This window comes from Rana temporaria, chromosome 3, assembly GCF_905171775.1.
Source record: "Rana temporaria chromosome 3, aRanTem1.1, whole genome shotgun sequence".
In the NCBI taxonomy this organism is placed as follows: Eukaryota; Metazoa; Chordata; class Amphibia; order Anura; family Ranidae; genus Rana; species Rana temporaria.
In genome coordinates this window covers 310,790,724-310,815,201 of record NC_053491.1, presented here as the reverse complement: position 1 = coordinate 310,815,201, position 24,478 = coordinate 310,790,724, and the positions used below count along the sequence as shown (strand labels likewise).

At 44.8% G+C, this 24,478-nt stretch overlaps 1 protein-coding gene across 3 annotated transcripts in view; it reads right to left on the bottom strand.

Annotated features, from left to right (window-relative positions):
- The window catches only part of LOC120932444 (A disintegrin and metalloproteinase with thrombospondin motifs 2-like), a 1,658,079-nt gene that overhangs the window by 494,140 nt on the left and 1,139,461 nt on the right, over positions 1-24,478 (bottom strand). The window lies entirely within an intron of this gene.

The window sequence follows — 24,478 nt, the reverse complement described above, 5'->3', positions numbered from 1 at the left end:
GCCTTTCTTTTGGTTGTTTTTCTGAACAAAGACTTTTTCCTAATTTATGCTGGAAACAAGCAGGACTTTTGTTGTGACGTTTTGGATGCTGAAGAAAAGCTTTATTTTGTTTTGTTTGGTCACCAATAAAGACCCTTTGCTTTACTGACACGGTTTTACGCACTTGTCTCGCGGAGCTTAAAGACCCCCAAAGTTTACAATATATATATATATATATATTATATATAAAAATCATACTTGCACCATGGCACAGACTAAACACTTAAAGGTGTTGTAAACCCTCAAAGTTTTTCACCCTAATTCATATGCATTAAGGTGAAAATCCTCCTGTGCTGCAGCTGCCCCCCCCAGAGCCCCTCCCTTTTACTTACTTGAACCCAGTCTTTCCAGCAGCGGAGACGAGCACACCAGCTCCAGCTGGCGTCTCAGGTCCTGATTGGATAGATTAATAGCAGCAAAGTCATTGGCTCCCACTGATGTCAATTAAATCCAATGACGCGAAAAAAAAGAAGAAAAGGAAAAAAATACATTGACGAGGGAGTCAGGGGGCGGGCCAAGTCCTGCAGACTGCGTCAATAGATGCAGCAGCTTGACACTGGAGCGCATCTGCACGAGTGCCCCGAGGGAGAACGTCTCTCCAACAGGGAATAAGGAAATGATTCTGGACAGCTGCACTTCCAAAAATCTTTTTATTGAAGCTTCATATGACAAGTGATTGACAGATGGAGCAGGGGACGAAGAGCTAGATGCATGTTGCGCAAATGTTATCGCTTAGTCATTACCTATTGAAACTAGTCACCACAATCATCTATATACTACTCTAATGTGTTACAGGTGAACTAACCATATAAATTAGTACTTAGCTGGTGTTACAAAGAAAACCTGTCTAGAATACACGGTACTTACATTCAAATCTGATGTAAAGAGTTCGGTCCAAATTTACTGCCAGAACAAATCGTATACACTAATTGAACTCGGAGCAAACTCGACACATCAGGCAAAATCATTGTATAGTTACAACAACATACACACAATAATAGAAAATATTTTTAAAAGCAAAGTGTTAGAACATCTTGAGGACCGATACTGGCATATTCCCAAATTATAATTATTATTTATATAAAATAAAAAAATTAGGAGAGAAATAGTTGCCAATAGACTGCATGAAACTGGCTTAGAGAGAAAAAATAAATAAATAATAGTAATAATAAAAAATATATAGGAGAGACATAGGTGCTAATAAACTGCAGGCTAAGAGAGAAAGAGAAAAATAGTATTTTTAATAACAGCTTACCTGTAAAATCCTTTTCTTGGAGTACACCACGGGACACAGAGCCTCTATTTATTACATAGTGGGTTGTATGGTCACCAGAGGTGATTGGACACTGGCACAACCAATGAAGACAAGTTCCCCTCCATATAACCCCTCCCCTAAGGAAAGTACCTCCGTTTTGTAGCAAAGCAGTAAGGTTCCCATAGGAAGGGGGGGGGGACCCCTGTGTGCTGTGGTGTACTCCAAGAAAAGGATTTTACAGATAAGCTGTTATTAAAAATCCTATTTTCTTTATTGTACACCATGGGACACAGAGCCTCTATTCATTACATAGTGGGACGTCCCAGAGCAATGCTCAATGAAGGGTGGGAGACACCGATACAGGCAGGCCATTAACGGACAAGAAGCCCTAGACCACTGCCTGCAGCACACTACGCCCGAAGGCAGAATCCTCATGTCCTCTTACATCTATTTGATCGAATTTGGTAAATGTATGGACTAAAGACCAAGTTGCAGCTTTACAGATCTGAGCCATCGAAGCCTGATGATGCACTGCCCATGAAGCGCTCATAGCTCTGATCGAGTGCGCTTTAACAGAAAAAGGAGGAACTTTGTTCCTTAAAACATAAGCTTGAATAATCACGTGTCAAATCCACCGAGAAATGGTGGATTTTGATGCCGCTTGTCCCTTCTTGGGACCATCTGGCAAAATAAACAAAACATCTGTTTTACGTATCTGAGTGGTTGCTTGCAGATACTCTTTTACTGCTCTTACTACATCTAGAGAGTGCAATAATCTTTCCTCCGCTGTCCGCGGATTAGGCAAAACAATATCTTGATTTAAATGAAATGGCAACACCACCTTTGGTAAAAAGGTAGGATGGGGTCGTAGAACAATCTTGTCTTTGTGACAAATTAAATAAGGCTCTTTACAAGAAAAAGCTGCTAATTCTTATACTCTTCTAGCAGAAGAGATAGCAATCAAAAAGGACAATTTCCTGCTCAAAAGGATCAAAGGAATTTGGCGAATAGGTTCAAAGGGTTGCCTTTGCAACACTGATAATGCCAAGTTCAAATCCCATGGGCACAAGGGAGACTTGACTGGCGTATTTATCCGCAGTACCCCCTGAATGAAAGCCCAAACTAGGAAAACTAGGGAATGATATGCCAGCGGTCTTTAAAAAAAAGACTGATAGAGCCAATATTTGACCCTTGATGGTACTAAGGGCTAGTTTCATATCCACTCCTAACTGGCAAAAGGCGAGAATCATACATATGTTATACTTCTGAGGATTGCATTTCTTTATCGTACACCACGGGACACAGAGCCTTAAATCATTACATAATGGGTTGTATGGTCACCAGAGGTGATTGGACACTGGCACAACCAATCAAAAACAGTTACCCTTCATATAACCCCTCCTATTAGGAAAGTACCTTAGTTTTTTCACCAGTGTCTAAGGTGTTGGACGCAAGGAAAATGTGCTGAAGAAAGCTCTGCCTAAGAAGCCCTATGAGAGTAGAGAGCTACACTGTGGGTCCATCCAAGACGCCTAATTATATTACGCCAATACTGGATGGTATCCGGACCTCAAGGACGAGGTGTTGCCTGTAATGTTTCTCTCCAGAGGACTGGGCTCTGGGGTCCAGCACTTTCGCTCTATACGCTAAAAGTCCTGGTAAGAGTCTTTTACAAGGCCCAGGGAAGAGGTCTCCTTTAAGAAGGAACCCATACCCCTGAAGGTTGGCACGCAGACCCGGCCAAGATGGGGGAAGATTGGTAGCTGCCTGGCAGAGAACCTGCGGCGGGGACAAGGTGAGTTTGGAAAAAGTCCTAGGTTTTAAACTTAGTGGCTTTTCCTATTTTAGAGTGGGTGTCATTTTTTAAGCCGCCACTGGAGGGAGTAAAGAGCTGAGTTTTCACTCACCAAGCTCCAAAGCAGTGTCAGTCCAAATGACAAACACACTCCTTTCGCTGCAAGCTCTGCATTGCCCTCCTCCCTCTTCCACAGAAAGCTGAAGGATCTCCAAACACAGGAGAAAGCCATGAACCGCACAGGGACGATCTCAATGGGAGGGGGCGGGCCTGAATAGGGGCACGCTTTTAATGACTGTCAGACAGGAAGGAACAAACCTCACATGTCTGGAGCTTCCCTGCAAGGGACACAGCAGCGTTTAAGGGCACATAAGATCTCCATGTGGTTGACTGAGCACTCCCAAAGGACAAGACACCCACTCTGGCATGAAACTGTGTGTTATTAGTTGCATACTTATATGTAGATTGCTAAACTAGCACAGTAGTATATGCATTTGTTGGTACCTTGGCTTTGCTTAGCATTATGTCTTCCCAAAGAAGAGGCTCTGAGAGAAGCAAAAAAGCATCACAGCTAAAGACAGGAGGCTCTAGAGGTGCCTGCTTGGTACCCTAATTTGGGGCCACTAGAATTACTGTTACTCCTTACTTCTTGGTCCTGCAAAGTAGCCTTTGTAAGAGAGCGATAAGAGGAAATGCTCTTTTGATCTTTGTTTCTGGCAGGAATACCCTGCTTTGGGCTGTGTCTATGATCATACCCAAATACGCTACCATTTTTTGGGCTCGTAGATTTTTGTAGATTTACAATCCATCCTAACTGTTCCAGGTATTTTATTGTGGTGAGCACAGTGTAATCTAATCCTGCCACTGACTGATCTATCACAAGTAAATTGTCTAGATAGGCCGTTACTGCTATGCCCTGTACCCTCAAATTTGCTAACCGAGGGGCTAGTACCTTTGTAAATACCTGAGGGGCGGTAGCCACCCAAAATGGCAGAGCCACAAACTGGAAGTGGCGATGTTCTACCGCAAACCTTAAACATCTTTGGTGCGCGGGATGGATAGGCACATGTAAATATGCGTCCTTGATGTCTATCGACACCATGAATTCTCCGCCTTGTAGGGAGACGACTACTGGTTGAATAGTTTCCATTCGGAAATGGGGAATGTTCAGAAACTGATTTAGGGGTTTTGGATCCAGGATCGATAAAAAACCTGAACCTTGCTCCTTTAGGGGCACTTCTGTGATTACCTCTTGGGACAGCAAGTGATCCAATCCTTTGAAGAAGGACTCTCTTTTTAGTGGATCTTTGGAGAGCCTTGAACTTCGGAACTGAGAAGATGAGATCTCTCGAAATTCCAGTTTGTACCCTAGGGATACAGTGGATACTACCCACTTGTCCTGGATTTCTTTCTGCCATGCTGCTGAAAACTGCCAAAGTCGTCCCCCCACTCGAGCGGGGGCGCCTCTTCATGAAGAGGCTTTGAGGTTTGGCTTGTTAGCATTTGAACCCCACTGCTTCTTGTTTTTCTGGGCTTGGTCTTCCTTAGTCTTTGTGGCTGGCTGAAAATGCCGTGGCCACTAGCTGGAGGTAGATCTACCAGGAGCTGGGGAGAGAGAACCCTTTCAAAACAAGAACGCTTGTTTTTCTTCTTCTCTGGCAGAAGGGTATTTATACTGCTTGATATTTTTTGGATATACTTTTCCAAATCATCCCCAAAGAGGAGCTCACCATGGAAGAGGAAACTGGCCAAAAGCTTTTTGCCAAGCAGAACCAATCTTCCCCCATCACGGTGGGGTATGCGCGCCAACCTTCAAGGGTATGGGTTTCTACTTAAAGGAGACCTCTTCCCTGGGCCTTGTAAAAGACTCTGCCAGGACTTTTAGCATATAGAGCAAAAGTGCTGGACCCTAGAGCCCAGTCCTCTGAAGAGAGACATTACAGGCGACACCTCGTCACAAGGTCCAGATACCATCCAGTTTTGGCGTAAAATTTTAGGCGTCTTGGATGGACCCGAAAATATAGCTCTTTTACCCTCCCAGGGTTTCTTTGGCAGAGCTTCTTTCAGCACATCCTACTCGCGTCCAACACCTTAGAAACTGAGGTACTTCAGTTAGGGGAGGGGTTATATGGAGGGGAACTTGTCTTCATTGGTTGTGCCAGTGTCCAATCACCTCTGGTGACCATACAACCTACTATGTAATGGATAAAGGCTCTGTGTCCCGTGGTGTACGAAAAATATTAACCGGTTCCCAATTGGCTCAGGTACTAATAGACTAGCTAAGAAAAAAAAAGAAAGAGAAAGAAAGAAGCGAGGGGATGTCAATCATAAAAATGTGTATAATCCCAATCAAAATGTAACCCATTGGGTATATGAATTCTCAAATGGATAATCCAATAGACCCCCCGCTTGCACAGCAACCTAAAGACATCACCCTCCCCTAAGTGGTCTTTTAACTCTTTCAATCACCTGTATTTGTAGAGTTGTGAGATTGCCACCATATGAGCTATTAAAATGATTAGCAACATTGGTAGTGTTTTTTCTGTATATCATACACATGATCATGGAGGCGATCCCGCAATCTCCTTGTTGTTCTGCCCACATATTATATGTGGCAGATTTTACATGTAATCAAGTATATCAAATATCTGGTGTTACAGTTTATAAAATCCTTGACACTGACACTGCAACTAACTGTAGACTTAAATCCTTCTCCCTTAATCCAATGTTGACAGCAAGGGCAATCTTTTGTGCCACACTTATAGTTCCCCTTAAAATCAAGCCAAGAGGTCCCCTGCTTATTACAAGATGTAAACTAACTAGGGAGTAAGGAGTTGCCTAGAGAGGGCACACGTCGAGAAACTTTTCTAGCAGGAGAAGCCAGGAGCGACGCTGAGGGACCCCAGAAGAGGAGGATCAGGGCCAGTCTGTGCAAAATATGCACAGAGGAGGTAAGTATAACATGTTTGTTTAAAAAAAAAAAAAAAAAAAAAAATTGCCCTTTAAATGTGTAAAAATATAGTTTACAAGAAAATTCCTTACTATGTGTAAATATTAAACACTAAAACTTCAATATTAAACACAAATAATGTGTAGTGCTGCAGCTCCTTTAAAATCAAGCAAATCAAATAAATATCTGAAAAAATATAAAATAAACAGACATTAGGTGGACCAGCAAATCCTCATACCTCCAATATAAAAACACAATGAATACATATACAATTGAATCAAACTGTACCTGTCTTATGGGAGGAGCAGACGTGTGAGGTGTGCTCTCTCACACACCCGGGTCACGCATAGCGAGAGGGCAGCATGAATATAAAGCTAACAGCCGACAGCCGATAGTTGCTCTGGGGAGAACAGCGGCAAGCCTCGCTCGATTAGATTGGAGGTTGGTGATTGGAGATGATGACGCGCAGACGAGGAAGTAGGAGTCTGGCCGGTGGGCTGAGGGCATATCTAATGCTGCAAAGAGCAGAGAATGGTGTCGGCACTGCAGCCCGGACCCAAGACGGGAAATATGGGAGTCCGGAGATTGGAGGAGGCCAGTTGAGAACAGGTCAAGGCTCACCAATCCCATGCCCCATCATATACACGCAAAACCGGTGTGACAATCTGCAACGTGTGGCAAGTGACGTCGTGGCAAGTGACAATCCACAATGTGTGGCAGGTGACGTTGTGGTAAGTGGCAATCCGCAACGTGTGGCAGGTGACATGGCAAGTCACAACCTGCAATGCGTGGCAAGTGACAATCTGCAACATGTGGCAGGTGGTGTCGTGGCAAGTGACAATCCACAACGTGTGGCAAGTGATGTGGCACGTGATCATCCGCAACATGTGGCAGGTGAGATAATGGATGGGTTGAATCCACGCTATGGAGAGCAAAAAGTACATGAAAAAATGTATAAAAATATAAAAAGAAGAACTGCTTCCCCTACTAATTTACTACCGCCTAGGTGGAGTAAAAATGAGAAAAGAAAGGGGGGGGGGTAGGTTGGCGCTGTTCTGATGAGAGAGGAAGCAACCGCAAGGTAGCCTCTATCTGGGTGTGTACCTTGAGATGATAAAATGTGAACGTGGAATATACCATTCAATGATAAATAAAGGAAGCTGTGAAAAAAATGATATGTGAATAAATGTGTGTTACACCCTCGGCCGGGTGTTTGCTAATACTCCAGTGGATGGACGTTTTAGTGAGTGAAGGTGACAGACAAACCAACCTGAGTCAGAAAGTGAGTGAAGATGACCTTAAAAATGGGAACATAAATGTATAAATGTATTTTGAGTGTGTTAATTTTTTTTGACCCTCGGCCGGGTGTGTTTAGTGAAACATAAGTGCTGTATAGTGATGATAAAACCTAAGAAACTCCTACTACCTAAGTTTTGAAAAAAAAACATTCCAAACTGGAAAACAAAACCAAAATCAAGAACAATATGTAAACCCTCTGTCGGTTAGACCCTCGGCCGGATTTTAAACAAAAATTACACAGTAAAAACCAATGAAAAATAAATACAAATCCTTTGTAAATAGCAATGTCCAAAAACAACAAAAACAGTCCAATACGGTGTCTCTAGTAAGTGATGTGAATAAAAATCAAAATCATGAAAAATAAAAACAAATTGCAAGTAAAAGTAAAAAGTGACTTTTGTGCTTAGAAGAATTCCGCGTTGCTAAAGGAAGCCCATCCGGTCCTGCTCTAAGCGTGACACGCTCTAATAAGATTGCACTCACCAGATGCTACCACCCCGCCTGGGGTAGTGATGCAGTCACAGTATGTGCCACTGTGTAGCAGCCTAGGGATTCCAAGACAGCTCCAGGGATTTTCCTCGTTCCTCCAATTGGGTTATGTGAGAGAAGAAAGGATGCCCATAGCGTAACTCCGTTAGGATAACAGGTTTTATTGTTCAAGTAAGTTAAAATACTCACATGGTATGTGAACAAAAAAGGGAAAAAGATAAATCAAACAGCGCTGGCAATAGGTGTGGCAAACTACTAGCTAGACAGTTACAAAACCAACAAGACCTTTCCATGTCCATAATATCCGCGTAAATAATAAGCAGATAAATGATACGAAAAATATAGGAATTTCATCACTTTTATAAGGAACTATACAATATACAGAGGACACAATTAAAAGTAGATTAAGAAAAAAATAAGAGAATATATCAGGGAATCCAAATTACCACCCCTGGCAAGGGACGTGGTGGAGGAACTAGAAGAACAGATCACTAGAGACAAAATTAAAAGAGCAATAGAGGACCTCCCGAGTGGAAAGAGCCCAGGACTAGAGTTGAGCGGACATCTGGATGTTCGGGTTCCGAACCCGAACCCGGACTTTGACCCGAACCCATTGAAGTCAATGGGGAACCCAGACTTTTGACTATCAAAAATGTCTCTAAAAAACTAAGGAAAGGGCTGGAGGGCTACAAATGGCAGCAAAATGTCGGGAAGAGCATGGCAAGTACTCTGGAAATAAATGTAGATAGGGAAATACTTAAAATAACATAAAAAAAAATATATAATGATTTTGACCTTGGAGGACGAGGTCCATACAGTTTTGTTCAAAATTATTCAACCCCCCAATGCTGTAAAGGGTTTTAGGGAATTTAGTGTACATTTGTAATTGTATTCAGAATGAAATCCTACAAGGACTTCATAAAGAACCATATGCAACTAATATGATATCAATTGGTTTGTAATACAGTAGTAAATGCAAAATTTAAGGCAATGGGCACTGTTGAAACGCTACCTGGTCGTGGCAAAAAGAAGATGCTGACTTTCGACTGCTGTGCGCTACCTGAAGCGTAGAGTGGGAAAATATGTGTGACTGCTGAGGAACTGAGAAAATATTTGTCAGATGTGGGTACTGAAGTTTCTGCTCAGACAATACGGCGCACACTGCGTAATGAAGGCCTCCATGCCAGAACTCCCAGGCGCACCCCCTTGCTGTCTCCAAGAATAAGAGTCGACTGCAGTATGCGAAAGTCATGTGGGCAAACCACACATGTTTTGGGATTGTGTTATGTGGACTTATGAAACAAAATTACAACTGTTTGGGCCCATGGATCAACGCTATGTTTGGAGGAGGACAAGAACAAGGCCTATGATGAAAAGAACAACCTTGCCTACTGTGAAGCATGGCGGGGGTCAATCATGATTTGGTGGCTGTTTTGCTTCGTGCAGGTACAGGGAAGCTTCAGCGTGTGCAAGGTACCATGAATTCTCTTCAGTATCCAAGGAGATATTGGATGACAAGGTGATGCAGTCCGTCACAAACCTGAGGCTTGGGAGACGTTGGACCTTTCAACAGGACAATGGATCCCAAGCTTACCTCCAACTCCACTAGAGCATGGTTGCAGATTAAAGGCTGGAACATTTTGGAGTGGCCATTGCAGTCACCAGACTTAAATCCGATTGAGAACCTCTGGTGGGACTTAAAGAAAGGCAGTTGCAGTGCGCAAGCCTAAGAATGTGACTGAAGGTGGAAGCGGCGGTGGAGGAGGAGAGAGGAGGAGGTAGCCACACAGCAGGTTTTGGTTTTTAATTGATTTATTTTTAAAATTAGGGTAAACCCCAAAATAGTGAGACAGATCTAGGGTTGCTACCTCATCCTTTAAACCTGAACACAGAGTTACACAGGTTCTGGGGCTAATTTAATGTCGATAGACTCGATAAGGCACCAAGTGAGTTTAATTACAGCACCTTAATCAGCCGAGAACCTGTGTAATTAATATGTTTTTGCTTTGAAAGGGATGAGATGGCAACCCTAGAAAGCTCAGAAAAAAACAATGGCTGGGTAAGGCCGGCCCGGTGTCTATTCTGCACAAGGTACGGACAACTCCTTTGGGATCCATGCCTGGTTCATTTTAATGAACGTGAGCTTGTCCACATTGGATCTGGACAGGCGGCTGCGCTTGTCTGTGATAACGCCCCCTGCCATGCTAAATACACGTTCAGACAATACACTGGCCGCAGGGCAGGCCAGCACCTCCAAGGCGTAAAGGGCAAGCTCAGGCCATGTGCCCAATTTGGAGACCCAGAAGTTTAAGGGGGCATAGCCGTCATTCAGTACGTGTAGGGGTGTGCTCACATACTGCTCCACCATGTTGCTGAAATGCTGCCTCCTGCTAAAACTTTCCATATCAGCTGGTGGTGCTGTTTGTTGTGGCGTGCTGACAAAGCTTTTCCACATTTCGGCCATGCTAACCTTGCCTTCTGAGGTGCTGGCGGTGCCCCTGCTGCGTTGGCGACCTCTTCCTCCTCCTCTGCCTTCGCCTTCTGCTTCCACTGTGCCCCCGCTGCCAGGTGGGAATTGCACCAGCAGCGCGTCTAACAGCGTGCGCTTGTACTCGCGCATCTTGCGTTCACGCTCCAGTGAGGGGATTAAGGACGGTACATTGTCCTTGTAACGGGGATCCAGCAGCGTGGCCACCCAGTAATCAGCACCTGTCATAATGTGCGAAACACGCCGGTCGTTGTGGAGACACTGCAGCATGTAATTGCTCATGTGCGCCAGGCTGCCCAGAGGCAACGAAAAGCTGTCCTCTGTGGGAGGTGTATCATCTGTGTCCTCTGTATCCCCCCAGCCACGCACCAGTAATGGCCATGAGCTGGTCTGGATGCCATCCTGCTGTGAACATGGTTCCTCCTCCTCCTCCATGTCTTCCTCCTCCTCATCCTCCACCGCGTCATCCTCCAGAACTGTGCCCTTGCTAGACAATTGTGTACCTGGCCTTTGTTGGTGCACGAACCCACCCTCGGAGCCACTTGTGAATGACTGCCCTGAAAGCCTTGCAAATGATCCCGATTCCTCCTCCTCCTCTTCCTCCTGTGTCACATCCTCTTCCATCATCGCCCGTAGCATTTTTTCAAGGAGGCATAGAAGTGGGATAGTCACGCTGAGAGCGGCGTCATTGGCACTGGCCATGTTGGTGGAGTACTCAAAACAGCGCAACAAGGCACACAGGTCTCGCATGAGGCCCAGTTATTGGTTGGTAAAATGGTTCTGTTCCGCAAGAGCGACTCACGCGTGCGTGCTGCAGCCTGGAACTCCCACTATCGCCTGCTGCTGCTCGCACAGTCCTGGCCAGCATGTGCAAGGTGGAATTCCACCTTGTGGGGCACATCACATATGAGGCGGTGAGCGGGAAGGCCGAAGTTACGCTGCAGCGCTGCCCAGGCGAGCAGCGCAGCAGGGTGAGAACGCCGAAAGTGCGCACACGACGGGCCCGCACTTTCTGCAGCAGCTGTGGCATATTGGGGTAGGTTCTCAGGAAACTCTGCACCACCAAATTCAGCACATGCGCCAGGCAAGGAATGTGCGTCAAACCGGCTAGGCCCAGAGCTGCTACGAGATTTTGCCCGTTATCACACACCACCAGGCCCGGCTTGAGGCTCACTGACGCCAACCACTCATCGGTCTGTTGGTCCATGTCCTTCCACAACTCCTGCGCGGTGTGTGGTTTTTCCCCCAAACAGGAAAGTTTTAAAACTGCCTGCTGGCGTTTACCCATGGCTGTGCTGAAGTTGGTGGTGAGTTTGTTACGCTGACTGGATGAGGAGGCGGTAAAGGATGAGGAAGCGGAGTAGAAGGAGTTAGGAACAGGAGGCAAACTGAAGCGCCCTGCAATCCTCGGTGGTGGAAGGACATGCGCCAAACTGCTATCCGGCCCAGCCACCACTGCATTTACCCAGTGCGCTGTTAGGGAGATATAACGTCCCTGACCGTGCTTACTGGTCCACGTATCCGTAGTTAGGTGGACCTTAGCACAGTCGGCGTTGCGCAGTGCACACCTGATTTTGTCCCCCACTTGGTTGTGCAGGGAAGGGATGGCTCACCTGGAAAAGTAGTGGCAGCTGGGCACGACATACTGTGGGACAGCCAATGCCATCAGGCTTTTAAAACTCTGCGTCTCCACCAGACAGAATGACAGCATTTCAAAGGCCAGTAATTTTGAAATTCTGGCATTCAGGGCCAGGGATCGCGGGTGGGTAGAGGGGAACTTCTCTTACGCTCTAGTGTTGTGGAGATGGAGAGCTGAATGCTTCCATGGGACATTGTGGAGATGTTTGGTGACCCAGGTGGTAGTGTTGCTTGCCGGTCCTCTAATCGAGGGGTGGCAGGTGCACAGTCACTACGGAGGTGGATGAAGAGGCAGAGAGGCCCGAGACTGATGCAGAAGAGGAAGCAGGAGGAGCCAGAGACCTTTCTTGGTTTTTGCGGTGTCTACTCCACTGCAGCTCGTGCTTTGCACTTAGATGCCTGGTCATGCAGGTTGTGCTCAGGTTGAGAACGTTTATTGCCTCGCTTCAGGCTCTGATTGCACAACGTGCAAACCACGCGTGTCCTTGTCATCAGCACATTGTGTGAAGAACTGCCATGCTAGGAACTCCTTGGACCTGGCTTTGGTGTGCTCGGTCCCTTGCTGCGTTGGGCAGTAGCAGGCGTACTGTCTAGGGGACGGACGCTCTGCTTTGGCACCCTGCTCCCTCTTCTGCTGTGCTGGTGGCTCTGTGCGACCACCGCCTCATCCTCCAAACTACATGGGTCACCTGCATGACGTTGATTCCATGTCGGGTCGAGGACCTCATCGTCCTCCACATCATCTTCCACCCAGTCTTCACCACTGCCCTCCTTGTCGGTCTGCACAATTGCAAAAGCACCAGCTGTGTTTCATCATCATCATGCAAGACGTGCTGTGATGGTCCCCCCATGAACTCATCCTGAAAAATAAGTGGTTGGGCATCAGTGCACTCAATCTCTTCCCCTTCTGGGGCTGGGCTAGGTGGATAGTCCTGGGAACACATGCTAACAGACTCATCAAAAAGAAGAAGAGACTGCTGCATGCTTTGGGGCTCAGACTGCTTGGCTGATTTGCAAGGGGGTGAGGTGAAAGACTGATGGTGGACATCGGCTGCAGGCGCCAACTCTGAGCTTTCAGCACAAGACTGGTTGGAAAACAATGTGAAGCAACTGGAGGCACTGTCAGCAACCCAATCTACTACCGCCTGTTCTGCTCCTGGCCTCAACATTCGTAGAGCTGGATTAGGCCCGACCAAATACCCCTGCAGGCTCTGTCGGCTACTCGCACCTGAGAAAGGTGTTTCACTTGTGCTTGTAGCTGGCACAGATCGACCACGTCCTCTCCCTGTAACAGGAGCTCCACCAGCAGCACCACGACCACGGCCACATCCCTTATTTGACGTTTTCCTCATATTTCTCAAATTTAGGGTCTTGCCCTAATTTTGAGAAATTTTAAATACAAAAAAGTGTAAGCTGGTGAAATAGGCAGAGATTCACCTATATATTTCTCCACCTATAGCAATAAGCCAGCACTAAACAATGTACTGCACAGACAGTATATCACAGGGGAAAGGTGGAGTGCTTGTGAAATGGGCAGAGATTCACCTATATATTTCTCAAATTTAGGGTCTTGCCCTAATTTTGAAAAAATTTAAATACAAAAAAGTGTAAGCTGGTGAAATAGGCAGAGATTCACCTATATATTTCTCCACCTATAGCAAGAAGCAGGAAGCCAGCACTAAACAATGTACTGCACAGACAGTATATCACAGGGGAAAGGTGGAGTGCTGGTGAAATGGGCAGAGATTCACCTATATATTTCTCAAATTTAGGGTCTTGCCCTAATTTTGAAAAATTTTAAATACAAAAAAGTGTAAGCTGGTGAAATAGGCAGAGATTCACCTATATATTTCTCCACCTATAGCAAGAAGCAGGAAGCCAGCACTAAACAATGTACTGCACAGACAGTATATCACAGTGGACAGGTGCAGTGCTGTTGAAATATACAGAGTCACCTATAGAGTGCTGACTGCCCCTATAGAAAACATATTTCAGGAACCTGTCCCTGACTATGTACTTGACAGAAACACAGTATATCACAGGTGCACAGGTGGTGTGGCAGGTGTAGTGCTGTTGAAATACTCAGTCACCTATAGAGTGCTGACTGCCACCATAGAAAAAATATTTCAGCAAACTCTCCCTGACTATGTACTTGACAGAAACACAGTATATCACAGGTGCACAGGTGGTGTGGCAGGTGTACTGCTGCTGAAATATTCAGAGTCACCTATAGATTGCAAACAGCCCCTATAGTTGAACAAAATTCCTAAACTATATGAAGCACAGCAGATGTCACAGGAATAGAGTGCTTGTTGATATTTCTGGAGCAACATAGACCTAAAACTGTCCCTATGATTCAGCAACCTTTCCCTCACATAAGTGAAGCAGTGACAACGAGCCAGATGCCATAAGATGATGCAGATATCAAAGAAATAAAGTGTGCTTCTTGATATTTCTGGAGAAGTAGAACAGCATAGACCTAACACTTTCCCTGAGCAGATTCAGCAACCTTTCCCTCACATAAGTGAAATCCAGTGAAAACGAGCCAGATACACCTGAGGCCTAGTACACACGAGAGGATTTATCCGCGGATACGGTCCACCGGACCGTTTCCGCTGATAAATCCTATCGAGAATTTGCGAGGATTTGGATCCGATGGAGTGTACTCACCATCGGATCGAAATCTGCGCCGAAATCCCCTCGCGATGACGTGTCGCGACGTCGCCGCGATGATGACGCGGTGACGTGCGCGACGCTGTCATAAAAGGAATTCCACGCATGCGTCGAATCATTACGACGCATGCGGGGGATCCATTCGGACAGATTGATCCGGTGAGTCTGTACAGACCAGCGGATCAATCCGTTGGGATGGATTCAAGCGGATAGATTTGAAAGCATGTCTTCCAATTTGTATCCGCTTGAAATCCATCCCAGGGGATAAAAATCCGCGGAAACAGATCCGCCGGATTGTACACACCAGGGGATCTATCCGCTGGAGCCGGTCCGCGGATCAATTCCAGCGGATGGATCCTCTCGTGTGTACGGGGCCTAAGACTTTCCCTATGCAGCAGATTCCAGCAGCCTTTCCCTATCTAGAGTGAAGCAGAGTGACGATCTGTGCTGTGTGCCTCTATCTAATATAGAGGCATGTCACATGATGGGTCACATGCTGCACTGGCCAATCACATCCATGCCATAAGTAGGCATGGCTGTGATCAGTTCCCAGTCACAGTAGTAACGCGAATGGCGATTGGCTGCCGTGCAGCGCGCCAAAACATATCCGAACTCCGAACCCGGACTCTTTCCAACTATTCGGGTTCGGGTCCGGGTTCGGGAAAAACCAAAAGTCCGTACCGAACCCGAACTTTACAGTTCGGGTTCACTCAACCCTACCCAGGACCAGATGGCCTAACTAATGCATACTATAAAAAAAAAATATATGGATATAGTGATTACACCACTTTATAATTATTTTAATAAGATCACAGCTGGAAATCCACTACCCTCAGAAGCATTATTAGCATTTGTGACAATTATACCAAAACCAGGAAAGGACCCACAATATTGCTCAAGTTATAGACCCATCTCCCTCCTAAATACAGACACAAAATTATTCTACAAAATATTAGCAAATAGATTAAAGGAGAAGGTAATAAAAATAGTACATATAGACCAGACAGGATTTATGGTGGGGAGGGAAACAAAAGACAACACAATACGAGCACTCAATATACTCCATTGGATGGAAAAGGGACCCGACAAAACATCTAGAGTAACCCTATCGATGGACGCCAAAAAGGCATTCGATAGGGTGAATTGGGCTTATATGATGGAAGTATTAAAATAATTAGGTATGGGGGAACGGATGAGGGGGTTGATAGCAGCATTATATGCAGGACCTAAAGCCAAAGTTAAAGTCAACGGAACACTATCCGAGGGGTTTGATATAGGCAATGGTACAAGGCAGGGCTGTCCCCTATCCCCAATCTTGTTCGCTCTCACTCTGGAACCATTTCTATGTAGGGTGAGAGGGAACGGGAGAATAGTGTGAGTGGAAATTGGACAGAGAGAGCATAAAGTGGCAGCATATGCTGATGATTTATTGTTTTTTCTCTCAAAACCAGAATAATCAGTAGAAGAGCTGATGCAGGAAGTAATAAGATATGGAAAGATATCCAACTTCAAAATAAACATAGAGAAGTCAGTAATATTGCCAAGCCATGTACCATTGCCTATAATTAAATCGTTACAGGACAAATACTCGTTTTTGTGGAATAGAGAATCACTGTGCTATTTGGGAGTGCACATAGCGGCCAATGAAAATATACTATATGAACGCAACTATGAAACATTAATCACAGAAATAATGAAAGATCTGAATAGATGGAAGGGAAAAAAAATTAACATGGTTCGGGAGAATTAATACCCTAAAAATGAATGTGGTACCCAGACTGTTATATATTCTGTATACAGTTCCCATACAACTCCCCCAGATATTTAAAAAAAAAAATACGGAAAGCATTCATATCATTTATATGGAAGGAGGGAAATGCTAGGATAGCATATGAAATTCTATGTAAAAGTAAGGAAGAAGGAGGAGTTGGGCTCCCAGATATTGCATCCTATTATAAAGCGATGGCTCTGGTGCGTATATTGCACTGGTGCCATGATGAAGGTAATAGAGCTTGGGTACTAATGGAGACAAATATGGCGGGAGGAACTTGGCGGGGGCACCATGGATATCTACAAAGGCCAGGGATTATCAGAATGGACATCCCCATTAACTCGGAACACACTGGCAGTATGGGATAGGATAAATCAACTTGACAAATATGCCCCAAAAACATCCCCATTGGCACCACTAGGGGGTTATCCATGGTTCCCTCCAGGAGAGGAAAAAGAAGCATTAGGCCCATGGGAATCGGAAGGTAACACAATGTGCCTGAGGTATGCACCACTGGGGGTCCTAAAGCCTCAGGTAGATTTAGTATCAACACAAGGAGATATGGTAATGGCAGGATGGAGATATAGCCAGATGCAAAACATTTTTAGATTAGACCCTCAAGTAAGAACTTTGAATTCTCTAACCATATTTGAAAAAACATGTAGACAGATACTAAAACCGTATCACTTACTGTCACAAATGTATAAAATAATATGTAGTGAACAGAATAAAATAACCCCTTACTTTATTAAAGAATGGGAAAAAGAACTAGGATGCAGATTCCCCCCCCCCCCATCTCAATTAAAAAAAAAATAATCACAATCACACATGCCACATCCACAAGCTCAGCCATTCAGGAAATGTCATATAAGTTCTTGGTAAGATGGTACCGCACCCAGGGCCGGATTTGCTCTTCCTGCCGCCCCAAGGCCAGGTTCCGCAATGCACCCCCTCCCTGCCCAACCGAACCCCCCCAAATCAATGGAGAATGAGCGGCACGGTTAGTTAAAATATGTTTTGTTTTTTACTTTTTTATCACTTTTTTTTATTATTAGTAGCTTACTTTTTTTAATTTTTTGTAAAATTTTCCTTATTCTTTTTCTTTATTCTTACTTTTTTATTTTATTAATTTAATTATTATTTCTTATTATTTATTTATTTTTTATCAATTTTGTTCACTTAACTTTTTTGCTATCACACAGGAGAAAACAATTCCCTGTGTGATAGCAATTGGAGGTGACGTGTTCTCTTTATTGACCCTGTCACCTCCAAAACAGGAGTCCTAGCACTGTGCTAGAACTCCTGTCACAGCTGAGATGGGAAGAGCACAGCTCTCCCCTCTCTCTGTGTACATCGGCAGCAGGGACGGGAGACAGACTCGGTGGCCGGGGGGAGGATGGAGTCCCGAAGACAGAGCCAGCAGAGAGAGGTATGTGGGGTGGGGGGAGAGGGGAGGATGGACGGGAGCACACATTTTACAAGTGATTTCGGCTAAATCACGGCAATCACTTGTTAAGGAGCGAGCGGATTCCCCCATAACTTACCACCCTTAACTGTATGTTCCGGGCGTCGGGGGACTCCATGCCACTGCTGCCCCTTGGCGCCCTGCCGCCCCAAGACCTGGCCTCAGTGGCCTTGTGGGAAATCCGGGCCTGACCGCACCCCTGTGCGATTAGCTCAAATGTACCCAACAAGAGATGATCAATGTTGGAGGGGGGTGCTGGAGCAGGGAACATACCTCCATATCTGGTGGGCATGTCCAGGGATCAGAATCTTTTGGGAGGAAGTGGTGCCATGGATCAGGAAAATGTCTGAGGAAACAATGGAGTTTACACCGTTACAATTCCTGTTCCATGGAACCACAAGAGCTATAAAAACGTAAAAAAACAGCATTGTACCACATTTATTAAATGCGGCCAAAAGATTAATTCCAAGGTATTGGAAACAAGCAACATGTCCCACCATTCAAGAATGGAAACGGGAAGTAGTTATAATAATGGGAGCAGAAAAATGGATACATGATATCAGGCATAAACAGGAGAAATATAAAAGAATCTGGGAAATCTGGTAAAATCAATACCAAGATATAGATGGATAAAATCAAAAGCCTTATGAAGCTCAGAAAAAATAAATAAAAGGAGATTGGAACTATAAAAAAAAAAAAGAAAGATGGGGAACAATCCACAGCTTTTATTTTTAATGTGTATGTTTTTATGTATGTCTTGTTAATATGTCGAAGCAGAGAATGTGACACTAGAAGAACATGAGAAGGTTTCTAACGATCCTCCTCACCTACTCTGGGGGGGGGGGGGGGGGACTTTTTAGAACGCGGGGGTGTTTTTTCCTTTTTTTTCTCTCACTCTCTTTTTCCACTTCCCCTCTGGGGGGGGGGGGGGGGGTTGGGGTCCAAAAACACATATAATTTAGAAGAGAAAATTACAATTATAAATAAGAATACACATATAAATATCACATCTTCAGCACACTTTTTTTTTTCTTTTTTTGGGGTGTTTACCCCTCAATCACAGATAAATGAATGAATGAATGACTTGTATAATGCTGCTCATGCGAACTGAATCGCCTCTGGGCGCTTTTTAAATATATGAAGGCACAGGGGAAACATAATAAATATCACAAGTATATAACACTAGGAATACACATATATTAATACATTCTTTATAGTCACAAACGCCTTTTTGCGTCCCCCCCTTTTTTTTTGGGGGGGGGGGGGGCGGAAACCACCATATAGTAAAGGAAGGTAGTATCAAACTGCCTTTTACGTATCAAGACATGTTAAATGTTATATGTAAAGAAAAATTTAATAAAGAAGAGATTAAACAAAACAAAAAAATCAAACAGCGCTGGACAAACAAAAGTTTGCAGCCAAAAAACCGGAAGTGCTGCGCTAAGTGCCTCTGACTCCACCCTACGCGTTTCATCAGTCTGACGACATCGGGAGTTTGTGGCAAGTGCCAGTGGTGTAGTGGTTAGCACTTTCACCTAGCAGCAAAGGGGTTTCTGGTTCAAATCCCGACCACAACACCATGTGTCGAGATCCTACAGGGTAAATGACCGCACCAGCCAGGAAGATACTGGCTGCAAAAAGCACCTAGAGGCGATTCAGTTTGCATGTGTAGTGCTATACAAGTCATTCATTTATTCATTCAAGTGACAATCTGCAATGTGTGACAGGTGATGTTGTGGCAAGTGACCATCCACAGCGTGTGGCAGGTGACGTGGCAAGTGACAATCCGCAGCGTGTGGCAGGTGACGTGGCAAGTGACAATCCGCAACGTGTGGCATGTGATGTGGCAAATGAAAACCCCCAATGTGTGGCAGGTCATGTAAGTGACCATCCGCAATGTGTGGCAAGTGACCATCTGCAACGTGTGGCAGGTGACAACCCGCATCTGGTGGTGGAGTCCGAAGCAAAACTAAGTACAAACACACATCACAAGTTGTATGAGACATGAGAGCCTGAGAGGGACTTGAATAAATAGAGAACTCCACTATGGTAATAAAAATATAAATATATTAAAGAAGCTGCTCCCCTAAAGTGGTGTGAAAACAACTATAGAAATGTGGGGGGTGTATAATAAGGGGGCGCTAATAGTAGGTGATGGATAAATGGTCACGTTCAGCTACTTCCAGATTTGGCACAGAGACAGTGGAACGCACGCTACACCTACCCACGAGAGTGAGACACAGTGCAGCTGGTGCTCCACGTCACATCTAGCTATAACACGCTTGATTCCTTAGTGCCAAGGTCTCGGCACTTGCACAAGTAAGCGGCCATTTGGCTGTTGTTTTTAATCTGTTTTACAATAAATTGCAGAACTTCACTATGGCCCGTTTTTCTTCACTTTATTCCTGGTAATTTCTTCTGTTGGAGTCCATTCCTGGCCAGTCCCATCCAGGTACCAGTACAGACCTTAGGCAACCAACTGTACTAAAGCTCCACCTGATCCTTTTTTCAAACGAAGGGTCATGGTGGTCTGGTAAGTAGGCACTTACCTCTACCTCTCACCGGCTGTCGCTATCGGGTTTGATATCTGTTCCGTGGTGATGGTGTCTACTCTCAAGTCAACCATTTGATGCATGGACTTACCAATGCTTATCATTTAGTGACCATTGCTGCATTTTTTTTAACCTGTTTGCACCTATTGTTATTATATAAGCACTTGCACTTTAAATCACTAATATATTGTTGACCTTATAGTTAATATATTGTTTCAAGCTAGAATTTGGAATTTAACCTGAGAGGGACTTGCCTTGCCCAGCCCTGATTAACCACTTAAGGATCACAAGGATTTGCCCACTTAATGACAGGCCACTTTTTGCGATACGGCACTGTGTCGTTTAAACTGACAATTGCACGGTCATGCGACACTGTACCCAAATAAAAATTAACATATTTTTTTCCCCACAAATAGAGCTTTATTTTGGTAATATTTGATCACCTCTGCGGTTTTTATTTTTTGTGCTATAAACAACAAAAAAACTCAAATTTACATTTTGCTATAATAAATATCCCAAAAATGTATATATATTAAAAAAAAATGTCTTCATCAGTTTAGGTTTATTAGCATACATTGATTAGTTTGCGCAAAAGACATTGTGGTCGCCGGCAATAAACAGGTCCCTTTATACTCCTGGATACATGTATAAAGCCATGACAGGTCCTCGTTATACTCCTTTATACATGTATAGAGCCATGACAAGTACTCTTTATACTCCTATATACATGTATTGAGCCATGACAGGTCCTCTTTATATTTCTTTACATGTAAAGAGCCATGACAGGTCCTCTTTATACTTTTTTATACATGTATAGAGCCATGGTAGGTCCTCTTTGTACTCATATATACTGTACATGTATAGAACCATGACTCTATATACATGTATAGATACACGACAGATCCTCTTTATACTCCTAAATACATGTATAGAGCCATGACAGGTCCTTTTTATACTCCTATATATATATGTATAGAGCCATGGCAGGTCCTCTTTATACATGTATAGAACCATGACAGATCTTTTTATACTCCTTTATACATGTATAGGGCCATAGCAGGTCCTCTTTATACTCCTTTATACATGTATTGAGCCATGACAGGTCCCCTTTAGTTATCATAGCTCCCAACTGTCCCTGATTTCGAGGGACTGTCCCTGATTTCAAGCAGTGTCCCTCTGTCCCTCATTCCTCATTTGTCCCTCATTTTGGTCTGGTTAATATAGATGTATATAAAATGCACTTTTTATCCATCAAAAAGTGTTTTCCAGCGCTAAAACTTTCATCTGATTTCTAAATTGCTGCATTTGTAAATTCCAAAAACCAATATAAAGGAAAAGTAGTGGTAAAAAAAGCACTTGTGGGTTTAATCAATCTTTTTCTTTTTGTAAAATTTTCCATTAAGGGGGCGTGGAAAGGGGTATGTCCTTTGCCTGCATACTTTTGCTGATAGGTGTCCCTCATTCTTTTTTTTTTTTCCATAAAGGTTTTTATTTATTCAAAACATAGCGTGAGATACATGACAAGGTTATTATCACAGAACAGAAAATCATAAAAAGAACACACCACAAAATACAACAGAAAGGCAGTAATTAACATGTTCAGAACATAAACGAGGTGTATGAGGTTAAATAAAGCGGAGGAGGGCAAAGGATCTTAAATTAAAAATTTTCCCCTCCCCCCACACCCCCCCCCCCCTCGCCAAGTGCAAAGGGGGAAAGCGGAGCAAGGCCTCACTCTTGGTCGGTATTTAGAGTGTATCGTAACGTGGAAGCAATAGGGTCAAGTGCCCATAAGGAGAGGGAAGAAGAGACAGAAAAGAGGGGGGGGGAGAAAGGGGGGAAGAGAAAAAGGAAGAGGGAAGGAGTTAAAAAGAGCAAAAGCAAAAAAAAAAAAAGCACAGTAGGGGGGGAAAAACAGAGTGAAGGGGGGTGGATCCGTGCCCACCCCCCCCAGTCCCCCCACAATCTTGATGGGGGGGGGAACACCATGTGTCTCAGGCGACTCAAGAAACACACTGACGATAGCGATCAGTGGTAACAAAATGGTTCCAGCAAGCCCAAGTAAAGGAGAATTTCTGCACTCTATCTTGGGAAATGTGAATCAGCTCCTCTATTTCTTTTATTTAGGAGATCTGTGCAAGCCATTCTCTGATTGTCGAGACAGCGGTAGAGCGCCAATGTTTAGGAACGCAAACTCTGGCAGCATTGACCATATGCATGGCTAGGGATTTGAAATAGTCTTTCTTGGGAAGCGATGTATGATGTAGAAGGAATTGGGATGGGGGTGTAATCCAGGTTGTAAGTAGTGATATGTGAGGTGAGATGAGATCCTGGACCTCCCTCCAAAAGGGCTGAAGGGCGCCACAATCCCACCACACATGAAGCATAGTTCCCACCCCCGCACCACATCTCCAGCAGGTGTCAGGGATATTAGGGGAGAATTTATGGAGGCGCGACGGGGTCCTGTACCATTTAGTGATCACTTTGTAGCCGTTAGCCTGGACGGCCACATTCGCTGAGCCCTTGTGGGCATATTCATAGATAGTATTCCAATCCTCTACTGACAGGGACGCCTGCATAGGATACGAAGAAAGGATTGGATGGCCACACTCCAATGACCAAAAAGGTTGTCTTTTATTCAAACAAACAGCAAATACATCACTTCACAAGGTAACAACAAGGTAGGAACAGGTGTACAGCCGACGCGTTTCGCACTGGACTAGTGCTTATTCATGGCTGACAGGGACGCCTAAATGTATTTGTTCCATGAGAGCTGCGGCGGGGTGGGTGTTTGTGATGGGCCTTCCACTAAGAGGGTGTACAGAAGGGAAATCAGGTGTCCTCATGCCGTTTTACGATGGCACAGAGATTCAAAGGGCGTGAGTTGTCGTGCCCAAAGCGATTGATCGGCTGTAGATGTGAGAAAGTGCCGGATTTGTCTGTAGGTCCAGAATGAGAAAGAAGATGTCCTAGTGATAGATTTCACGGCCTCAAAAGATAAAGGTCTCCCGGCTGAGTAAAACTCGAGGGCTAGTACATCCTCATAGGGCCATACCTGACCCAAGAATTCCCCCGACATACCAGGTGGAAAGTCTAGATTCCCCCGTAGGGACGTCAAAGGATTCGGTTGAGAGGACGGGTGCCCTAATGTCGAAGCTTTCTTGAAAGCCAGGAGTGAGGGATAGAGGAGTGGATGGGTTAGTAAGGATTGTGGCCAATTCCTTGAGGATAACCATGGGAGTAAATGCAGGGGGCCAGGCAAGAAGCTTCTCTCCAGGAGGACCCACAACTTTTTGGAGGCGTGGATATTCCAATCCGCTATCCTCGTGAGATGACACGCACTATGGTACTTCTGAAGGTCCGGGAGACCAATGCCGCCCCCGGATTTAGGTAAAGTGAGTCGAGAGTGCTTTATACGGGGTTGAGAACCCCTCCAAAGGAAGGTCGAACAAGCCTTCCTATATGATGTGACAAATCCCGGGGACAGGGAGATGGGGACTGATTGCATAAGATAGAGTAAGCGTGGCAAAATTATCATTTTAATCAGGGCCGAGCGGCCGAACCAGGAAACATTCAGACCCATCCAGTCTTTAAGGCATTTTTGAGCCTGAAGAAGGGCTGGGTGGAAGTTTTTAGAATACAGATCTGCTAGACTAAAGGGGATGCGGATACCGAAATAAGTAAGCGAGTCCTGTGCCCATCTAAAAGGGAAAAACTCCTGACAGTGTGACACCTCCTGGGAGGGAAGGGAGACATTCAACGCATGGTTAATTTTCAGGTTCAAGAGGGTGCCGAAATGGTCTAGATCGCTGAGAAGATTGGGTAGGGAGATCCTGGGGGAGCGCAAGGACAGAAGAACATCGTCTGCAAAAGCAGCAACTTTGAACTCTCTCCCTCCAACAGTAATCCCCAGAATGTCTGGGTTTTTCCTCAGCCTGTTAAGGAGGGGCTCGAGGGTGGGAATGTATATCAGAGGTGATAGAAGGCATCCTTGGCGCGTCCCATTACTGATTGGAAAGACGTCCGACATGTGACCATTGACTTTAACCGCAGCTGAGGGGCCT